The following is a 10,635-nucleotide window of genomic DNA, read 5'->3' on the forward strand; positions in this document are numbered from 1 at the left end:
TATAAAGAGAGAAAGTAGACGAATGACTGCCTAGCGCAGAGGGGGCGGTGGTGGGATGGAAAGACTATGTGGGGAGATGGCTAATAGTTACCCAACTCTGAGATGCTAAACGTCATTGAGTTGTACACTTCTGTGGGTGAGTTGTATGATGTGAATTTTGTCAATAAAACTACTACCAAAAAAAGTCCAAAGCAAGAAGGTTGTGTGTGGTGTGCTATTGCAGGAAAAGCAGAATATAGGATTGATTTAAACAGTACAAAGGCAAGCCACAAAAACAGGTATGTGTCAATCAGGAGAGCAAAATTACTTTGAGGTTATGAGTTTGGGGATTGGTCATAGCAATTGTGAATGAAGCTGGGAAAAGAGTGACTAAAAGGAATTGAGGATCAGAGAAGTCACCAGCCAGTCCTTCTGAGAAACCAAGTATGTACAGCTGCTGAAATGGACCCACAGGGGAAGCTCACAGGAAGGTCTACGGGATTGTTTCCACCAAGAGCTAATGCCTCTGGATCAGTCCATCTGTGGTGGCCTGGGGCCACTGTTGGTCAGTAGGCGACTCAACTGGGAAGAAAAACAGGATATGGAATGAAAGAGAATGAGAGCAAGATAGAAGCCACTAGTCATCTCTCCATCCTTCACCACAGCTGACGATGACAGCCTTCTGAGACTCGACTTTGAAACGTGTAGATAAACTGTCATGTAAAACAAAATTAACATTTAAAAGCACCTGAAAAGTAAAACAAAACACATAAGCAATGTACGTTGAATGGGTAGCATAACTACACAGTGAAGTGAATTTAGAACAATAATGTGATTTTATGCCCCTGTAGGATGTAGCCAAACTAAAAGAAAAACTGTTATTTATTTATTCATTTTGCAGTGCTAGGGATTGAACCCAGGGCCTCACATATGCTAGGCAAGTGCTCTACCACTGAGCTACATCCCCAGCCCCAAGAAAAACTTTTTAGAATACTTTGAATGTTTTGGGGAATTGTCTCGTTGATTATTACATTAGAATTGTTACTCTGAGGCTGTTGTGAGCATAAATGAGGATTCTGTTGAAGTCACTGGGAAGTGGGATTTCCAACATGGGAGAAAGAAAACACAGATGTCATTTGATGATATTCAATCAAATCCCGTTGTCTTGTCTTGAATTTGAGTTGATACTTATGATGTGTGTTATGGTCTGGATATTAGGTACCCCCATAAAGCTCATGTGTGAGACAATGCAAGAATGTTTAGAGGTGAAGTAATTGGGTTATAAGAGTCTTAACCTGATCGGTGCATTAATCCCCTGGTGGGATTAACTGGGTGGTGACTGTAGGCAGGTAGGGTATGGCTGGAGGAGGTAGGTCTTTGAGGATGTGTCTTTGGGGTATATATTTTGTCCCTGGCCTGCAGAGTCTTTCTGCTTCCTGATGGCCATGTCCTCAGCTGCCTTCCTCCTCCACATGCCTCTGCCATATGTTCTGCCTCACCTTGTGCACAGAGCAATGGGATCAGCCGTCTGTGGACTGAGACCTCTGAAACCATGAAACCCAATAAATTTTCCCTCCTTAAATATTGTTCTTGTCAGGTTTTTTGGTCACAGTAACAAAAAATCTGACTAAAACAATGTTTTATCAGAAAACAAAAAATGGGCAAACATTTCCTAGCTTGATCTGATGAATGGTCCTAGAAATAAGACCAACCCAACAGTAATGATCAGTAAGGAGCAGCAATGCCTGGATTGTGGTCTCTAAATACCATTTCCATTTAAAGGACCCAGGACTCTTTGGAAACATGGCTGCTTCTAGGACTGGTGCCAGGAACTTGCCAGATCAAACTGGAGTATTTTGTCATGTCAGAAGCCAGGAGTCTATCAAAGACTGCTATGGTTGAAGCAGAAAGTTCAGATCCAACTTGGCCAAGGGTGACATCTGAGCATCTGATCTGAGCATCAATAAGGAAAATAGCATGGGTGGATAAAACACTTGAATATGGTCAGATCTTATTTTATAATGATAATAAAACAAAATACCACCCTGATCACTTCATAGATGCTTGGAAATCATCTCATTACCTGGAAAACTGGTAAATAAAACAAAAAACTACAAAAAGAAGGAATTATTTCCAACAGGAACTATACCTTAGAGTAATCAAATGGTCGATGAGGGGAAGTTTCACTTTTTTAAGCATGCCAGTCAATAGAAAAAGAGCAACAGAAATAGAACACCATCAATTTTCAAAACCTGGCTTAATAAGTGTATAGAGGAAATCATTAATGGCTGTGGAATATCATACAAAGGTGAACAAGATGCTATGCACCTTCTGTTGGAAGAAAGAAGGCTTGCCAAAACTCTCTTTTTATCAGTGTATAATTTATAGAAAATACAGGAGTTAAAAAATAATAATAATAGATGAAACCATGGGGAAAGGGACTGGCAAAGCCTAGATTTCAAGAATCTCTACAAAATAAATGGCCCAATATCTTCAACAAATGAATTATGTGTGTATGAGACAGAGAAGGAGAGGAAGAGAGAGAAGAAATTTATAGACTAAAAGAGAATCAAGAGAAAATCAGAGGACATTAAATGAAATAAGCCAAGCACAGAACCACAAATATTGCATGTTGTTACTTACATGTGGATGCTAAAAAGTTGATATCAAAGAAGTAGAGGATGACAAGGTGGTGCACACCTGCAATCCCAGCTACTCCAGAGGCTGAGGCAGGAGGATTGCAGGTATGAAGCCCGCCTCAGTAACTTAAGAAGACCTTCAGCAACTTTAGCTCAAAATAAAAAGGACTTGGGATATAACCCAGTGGTAAAGAACCCCTGGGTTCAACCTCCAGTAACAAAAAAAAAAGAGGAAGAGGAAAAGGAGGAGAAGGAGGAGGAGGGGGAAGAACTAGAGAATAGAATAGTGTAAGAGGCTGGGAAGGGGTAAGGGAGAGAGGGAAGGAGAGAGGGTGGCTAGCAAGTACAGGGATGCAGTTTAATAGGAGGAATAACTATGTTTGACAAAAAAATGAATATTTCAAAATAACTATCAGAGAGGATTTGAATGTTTCAAAGACAAATAATAAATCTCTGAGGTGATGCATATGTCAATGACCCAGATCTGATAATTACATATTGTATTCATGTGTTGAAAGGCTACACTGTACCTCAAAAATATATACACTTACGATGTGTCAATTAAATTCACATGTCATTTCGCTAGCTATTGTCAAACTCCCCTCGGTGAGATCCATCCTATTTTGCATTCCCATCACCATCGCAGGAGAGTGCCTATTTCCTCCCAATCTTTCTTTCTTTCTCCCGCCCCCCCACCAGCCTTTCTAACTGCAGTTAAGCTTGAATGACTGCCAATCTGATAGGTAACTCATAATTTTAATTTGCATTTCTATCATCACAAGCAGTTGTTTATCTTTTTGTATGTTTAAAAATCACTTTCATTTATTTTTCTGAAAACAATGTGTTCTTATCTTTAGTTCATTTTCTTTATGATTATTGATTCTCAAAACATTTTTAAAAATATTTTGGGTTTTCTTTTTTTTTTTTTTTTTTTAGTTGTAGGCGAACAATACCTTTTTTTTTTTTTTTTATGTGGTGCTGAAGATCAAACCCAGGGCTTCACACATGCTAGGTGAGCGCGCTACCCCTGAGCCACAACCCCAGCCCAACTTTTTTTTTTTTTTTTTTTTTTTTTTTTTTGGTACTGGGGATTGATCTCAGGGGTGCTCTAGTTTGCCTAGGGACAAACAGTGGAGAGTTGAGAGTGGCCTCTAAGTGTGACTCTTTCCAATGGCGAACTCAGTCGGCCCCATGGCACTGCAGCCAATGTGCAGGTGCTGAGATCGGGTGAAGACACAGATCCTCTAGGGCATCCCCGCTCCCCAGGAGACGACCCTATTGCCAAAAAGGAAAGAGATCTGGGGTAAACCTCAGAAAACAAGTCTAGCATGGACCCGGCTCAGAGGACCCAAACCAAGAAGGCTGCGAGCACAAGCGCCCAGCTTCCCTGTACTCAGCCTCCCTCCCAGAACCCCGTCGCAGGGGGCGGAGGCGCAGGGCCCCGCTGCAATTCTTGTTGTTACCACGAGGAGGAGCCAGAACCAGGGAAGAGCCGCTGTGTGTACTTACCGTAATTCCCACAGTTGTGCGCACACATAATCTGTCCCCAGGACCAACACGACAGTGACTCTGACCAGAACCGCTCAAAGAGGAAGAGGCTAGGGGGATACAGGATGTTGTCTATTCTGAGCCACATGGGTTGGATCCGCCGGTGAAAGCCTTCTCATGGAGTCTACTTGCTCCGAGTATCCCCCAACAGGCTCCTCCCCGCCGTACTTCCTGCTATGCTGTTTTCTGAGGTTTTCCCGAAAACTGCCGGTGAGGGTGAGTTCACCGGCAAAGGATTCAGACCTTGAGTCCAGGATGGGGAAGAGGCCTGGCGGCGAGATTTGAGTAAATGTGGGATTAACTGCCCTTCTGATTCCTACTGCCCTTTCTTCCACCTTCTCCAGGGATCTTACCAGAGAGCCTCAGGACTTTCAAACTAGGATAAGACAGAACAACTTCATTCATATAGAAAATTTGCTAATTGCTGTGTGTCCCTATCAAAGGAAAGTGCATATAAAAAAGCTTCAGGAAAGGGGAAACGGTGAACTCAAATGAACTTGTAAAAGTCTCACTTCTGAAACTGACTGGGGAGAGAGGTGTTTGCCTGGAGAAAGAGATGGGCTGACTTGGGCTAATGGGTTGAGGAGGAGTGAGACAGCTTCTGTGATCTGGGTTCCAAAGCGGGAGCAGGGTCCGGCCTACCCTGACAGCCCAGTGCATCTGGGCACATGGGTCCTGTTTGCAGGCCTCTGGAAAAACCGTGTACAGCCAGACTTAGCAGTGCACTGTAATCCCAGCTACTTGTAATCCAGCTGAGGTAGAAAGATTACAAGTTTGAGACCAACCTCAGCAATTTAGTGAGATACTGTCTCAAACAGAAATAGAAAGAGTTGGGGATGTAGCTCAGTGGTGAAGTACCCCTGGGTTTAATCCCCAGTACCACACACACCACACCACACACACATACTCACACACACACACACACAAACACACAAAGTGGGTACAGCCATATGCAGTGTCCTTGGATAGTGCCCAAAGCCCAGGGGTCTGCCTGCAAGACAGGAGGTTGGTCATAGGGAAAGATGGTGGAGAAGCAAGGCAAAGAGAAAAGAAAAGGGGAGCTAAGAGCTGAGAGGCTGAGCCAGCCAAGGTGTGGAACACCTATAATCCTAGCTACTATGGAGATTAAATTGCAGAAAAATCACAAGTTCCAAGCAAGCCTAGGCAATTTAGGTGAGACCCTGTCTCAAAATAAGATTTTTTAAAAAGTTCTTGGAGCTTTGCACAGTGGCTGTATCATAATCAATGAGGTTTAGCTGAGGCACAATTATTGCTAATTAAAAACTTTTCCCAATACCCCAGTGTGACCACTTGCAATATAGTCGGCATTGGAGATTTTTGACAGTCTATGGAGACTGAAAAAAAAAGTCTCCAGATGTAGCTTAGTGATTGAGTGCTTATCTAGCATGTGCAAGGAGACCCTGGGTTCAATCTCCAGGAAGGGGAAGAAACAAACAAACGCAGAGGCTGGAGTTGGGCAAGACCTTCACCCTGCAGGCCTCAGTTTGCTTGTCTGGAATGTAGAGATATTACCTAATGCAAAAGGCTACAGTGAGAATTCAACGAATCTGTGTTCCAGAAAGTGCTTTGTAACCAGTACAAAGCCCAGGCAGGAAACCTCCATGGAAGCTCGCTGGTTGCTCCAAACCTCAGGGGCAGCTCTTCCCTGGGTGCACCCTGTCTTTGGTGCCTGGCCTGCTGGAGGGAACTCTTTTCAACCCTCTCTCCTGCTCCCCCCACTCCCTCCCAGCACCTACCTACAATGGAATCCTTGCCAGACTATGACCTTCTCAAGGCAGAGATGGGTGGCTGATTCATCCCTGCATTCATTCAAAAATACCCCCTGATAAGACTTGGCAAAATAATACTAAAGTTCATCTAAGGAAAAATAAGCCTGTAAAAACAGACAGCAAAGTTATGAAAACAAACAGCAGTGGAAGGGGAGATGGGAACAGATACTGAAACAATTTGACAGCAACTGTCAGAATTTTTTAAAATGTACATTCCTTTTATGCTGACAACTCCATCTCTAAGAATCTGTACTATGGAAAGATAGCAATAATGAACAAAGATAAATGTGTGAGGATGTCTGCTGCAGTATTTTTTTGTAACTGTAGCAAAGAACTGGAAACAACCCAATGGCCCATCAGTAGGGGATGGGGAAATAAATTGTGGTACAGCCATATAAAGCAATGCTGAGCAGCTGTTAAAAACAAAGGAGTGGTCTGTGAGTGCTGAGGTAGGAAGAATCACTGAGAGAGCAAGAGTCAGAACAGGAAGTACAGTAGGAGTCCATATCTTTAAAGATGTTCTCTTACTGCTGCCTTGGAGTCTTCATGTATTAGCTCTCCCTTCCCAGTCCCAGGATGACAATTTGGTAGATACTGTTGTTTTATTTTATTTTTTGCACTACTGAGGATTGAACCCAGGGCCTTGCACATGCTAGGCAAGTGCTCTACCACTGAGCTACATCCCAGCCCTTTTTAAATTTTATTTTGAGACAGAGTCTCACTAAATTACAAAGTCCGGCCTCGAACTTGGGATCCTCCTGCCTCCGCCTCCCCATTAGCTGAGATTACAGGCATATGCCAACCCTCCCAACCAATCTATGCTCTTAACCACTCTGTGTCACCTTAGCTGACTGAAACTTGAGTGGGGCCTTTCCTTGGCTTGGGATTTTAGCAGATGTGCTACATGTCATTAACTAGGTATACTGAATTAATGTAATGATTGCTCTAGTGATAAACGTGGATTATCTTCAGTTTTATGCTGTTGTCTGTGAGCAGAGCTGTGGTGCACTTTTTTGGCATGGAAGTTTTTGTGCACCTATGCAAATATTTCAATAGGTTAGATTTGTAGAAGTCTCAGTTCTTCAATCAAAGGGTAAATTTAGATTTGGACAGCAATTCCAAATACTGTTATTTATATTTTGACTAAAGAATTGGTGCCAGTCTGGCACTTGGAAAGGATATATCTTTGTTATTTAGTTATACTTTTTTTTTAGGCACTGGGGATTGGCATGCTAGCCAAGTGCTCTACATCCTCAGCACTTATTTTATGTTTCTTTAGTGATGAGTAAAAGTGATCCATCTTTTCATGTGTTTACTGTTTTAAATTTTTCTTTTCTTATGAATTTTCTGCTTATACTCTTGGCCTATATTTGAATTTGATTGCTCTTTTTTCAAATATTGACTTAAATATTACCCCTTTATCTGATAATGATTGCAAATAGTTTTTTTTTTTTTTTTGGGTGCTGGGGATCGAACCCGGGGCCTTGTGCTTACAAGGCAAGCACTCTACTGACTGAGCTATCTCCCCAGTCCCTGGAAATAGTTTTTTGTAGTGGTCTTGGGGTGTATGTTATTTATTTATTTAGGGGGCATACTGGGGATTGAACCTAAAAGTGCTCTAACAGTAGGCTACATACCCAGCCCTTTTAATTTTGAGACAAGTTCTCACTAAGTTGCCCAGGCTGGCCTCAAACTTTCAAACCTCCTGCCTCAGCCTCTTGAGTTGCTGGGATTACAGGTGAGCACCATTGCACCCCGTTCTTTTTTTTTTTTTTAATTTGGGGTTTTTTTTTTTAGTTATTGATAGACATTTATTTTATTCATTTATTTATATGCAGTGCTGAGAATCGAATCCAGTGCCTCACACATGCTAGGCAGGTGCTCTGCCACTGAGCCACAACCCCAGTCCCTGACTTTGTTTTTTGACAATCTTCTTGATTCATGTTTTTCATTTTCACATATTCAAATCTATGGCTTCTGTATTTTGGGAGGTGTGTCCTTTTCCTTTTTCAGAATTAAAAAAAAATTTTTTTTTAATTTTTTTTTTTAGATGTTGATGGATCTTTTAATTTTATTTACTTATTTATATGTGGTGCTGAGACTCGAACCCAGTGCCTCACACAGGCTAGGCAGGCACTCTACCACTGAGCCACAACCCCAGTGCTGAGAATTTTCATGCTAGTCTCAAATGTTTATTTTTCCTGATGAAGACTGATCTTTTCCAAGGCTCCTTCCCTAAATCCTATCTGTTTGGATCAGAATCACTTTCAGTTTATAGATCCACTAGAGAAAATGCCCAGCCTTACAACTGAAGGGGTTGTTGGGAATCTTTTCTCCCTGAGGACATAGAGGCTTAGTGCAACTGGCTAGGCCCTCCCAGGGAGGCCCCATTGTCCCAGCACCTAAGAGTGCACCCATGGCAGCACCGTGCCTGGGAGACCAGAGGCTTGGCCAAGGAGCCTAAAGCACAACCCCAAGCTCCTGGGCCTCGCTCCGTAGGATCCTTCATGCAAGCTGTCCTCGGAGGCCCAGGAGAGGAGTCAGATGTGCCCTTAAAGAGCTGATTCATGAGGTAGGAGATTTCACAGAGCCACACCTTGTTTGAGAGACCGAGCACAGTGACACCTTTGAGGAAAATCCTACTGGTCTCAAAGTCACAGCCTTGGGGAGAGGCAGGGACCTGCTGCAGGAACCACAGGAACACAAGAGTCCCTTGGGCACAGCTCTGCGGGCCAGCCTTCCTGCCCAGGCCCAGCTCTGGAGCCCCAGACTGCAGCACCAGCCCCTGCTCCCCCAGGCGGGGGCTCATGTGGGCCCCAAAGGCTTTCCCAAAGTCCAGGAAGACAGAATGGGCATTCATTTATCCAGCAATTATTTATTGAGTGCTTACTGTATGCTAGTCAGTGTTCTAAGCACAAGGGACACAGCAGAGAATTAAGAGAACAAATTTCCTGCCCTCCTGGAGTTTACAGACTTAAACTGTGAAAACAGTCATAATAAATATGTAAATATGTTAGGGGACAAGTGCCATGGGGCAAAATAGGGCAAGGAGGGAGGACTTGGGAGTTGGGGTAGGGAGTGATCTCATTCCCCAAGGTGACCATGCTGGGGACTTCCACTTGCCTTCAGACCCCTAGGGAAGGCTGACCTGAAGGCTGGTATCCTGCTTCTGGCTGGGTTCAGTCAAGGGGTTAGGCTGAGCCAGCAGTGGGGGGTGGGTTGTTCATCCCTGTCCCCTTCCCACATAGTCATGGGTCCTGACAGGTGGTCCTCTCCCACCATTCTCTCCTTTCTAGTTCCAGCAGCTACATCCTGCCAGGTTTGGAAATAGCAAAGCCTACTGCAGCTCAGGGCCTGGGCACTGCACTGTCCCTCGGGGTTTCCTTACCCGCCATCTACATCTTTGTAAAGTCATCCTTGAATAAACCTGATTTGAGTGCTGTGCTCTGTTGAATGCTGAGAAGCACAGTGACATTTGAGCAGGCCACAAGGCAGTAGGGTCATAGCTATGGGAAGAATGTTCTAGGCAGAGGGAACTGCCAGCTCAAATGCCCGGAGGAGGGGGCTGTGCCTGACCTGTTTGAAGAAAAGCAAGAAAGTCCAAGGAAGTGACGCATGCATGTAATCCCAGTGGCTTGGGAGGCTGAGGCAGGAGGATCACAAGTTCAAAGCCAGCCTCAGCAATTTAGTGAGACCCTGTCTCAAATAAAAAAAATAAAAATGGGCTAGGGATGTGGTACAAAGGACTGGGGATGTGACTTGATGGCAGAGCTCTTGCCTAGCATGTGCAAGGGCCCAGGTTCAATTCCCAGCCTCCCCACCCCCACACTAAAAGAAAAAAGAAAAAGAAAGAAAGCTGAGCTGGTGCAGAGGAAAGAGTGGGATGCCAGTAGAAAGTAGCAGCAAAGAGGAGTGTGTTTGGAGGTGGAGACAGCTTTTGCCAAAGTGAGGGAAACTAGAGAGCTTTGAGCTGAGGGGCAACACGACCTTTAACAATGTCACTCTGGCTGCTGGATTGAGAACAGGCCATGGGAGAACAGGGTAGAAACAGAAAGGCTGGTGAAGGGGTGCCGCATCATCCCAGGAGAGATGGAAGAGGCTCAGAGGCTGTGGGAAGGAGGAGGAGAGGCTGGCATAGAGGTGGAACCAGCAGGATTTGCTGTGGAGTGCAGGAGGAAGGTGACAAGGGTGGCTTCATTGTTCATGGTCTGTTGGATTTAGCAAGGCTACTAGGTTTGGGTGGAATCCCTACATCCACCCAGTCTGACCCTTATTCTCTGTCCCTCCAGGGAGGGGGGTGTGCACAGGTGCAGTCCCCGAGGCTGTGCACTGCAGACCCATCTCCTCTGGCAGAACTAGGGGTCTGCCAGCCTCCGCCAGGAGGAGTCCTTGTGTAAGTCACAGCCCCCTTTGCCTGCAGCTGGCTGCCTTCTGGTCCCTGGTCTGGGGTGGGAAGGGAAGCGAGACCTGATCCGGAGGCAGCCCAGTGGGCTGACTGTTCCCATATCAGTGTCCTGCTTTCAGGGACACTCCCAGACCCCTGCCCTGGGGCTGTGCATCAGCCAGCCCTGAATGTGGCAGGCTTCCTCTTCCACCACTGGCTTGGCTGGTTTCCCACAGACTCCAGGCCTGTGTGGGGGCAGATGAGGCCTTGAGTGAGGAACCTCCTCAGAGGTGGC

General features: G+C 44.9%; 1 non-coding gene across 1 annotated transcript; it reads left to right on the forward strand.

Annotated features, from left to right (window-relative positions):
• The first annotated feature begins 5,382 nt into the window (after nucleotides 1-5,382).
• LOC124978570 (U4 spliceosomal RNA) lies at nucleotides 5,383-5,522 on the forward strand. Its single transcript, XR_007107539.1, has one exon. It is a non-coding gene; the product is annotated as a U4 spliceosomal RNA (small nuclear RNA).
• The last annotated feature ends 5,113 nt before the right edge of the window (nucleotides 5,523-10,635 follow it).

This window comes from Sciurus carolinensis, chromosome 2 (assembly GCF_902686445.1).
Source record: "Sciurus carolinensis chromosome 2, mSciCar1.2, whole genome shotgun sequence".
Taxonomy (NCBI): Eukaryota; Metazoa; Chordata; class Mammalia; order Rodentia; family Sciuridae; genus Sciurus; species Sciurus carolinensis.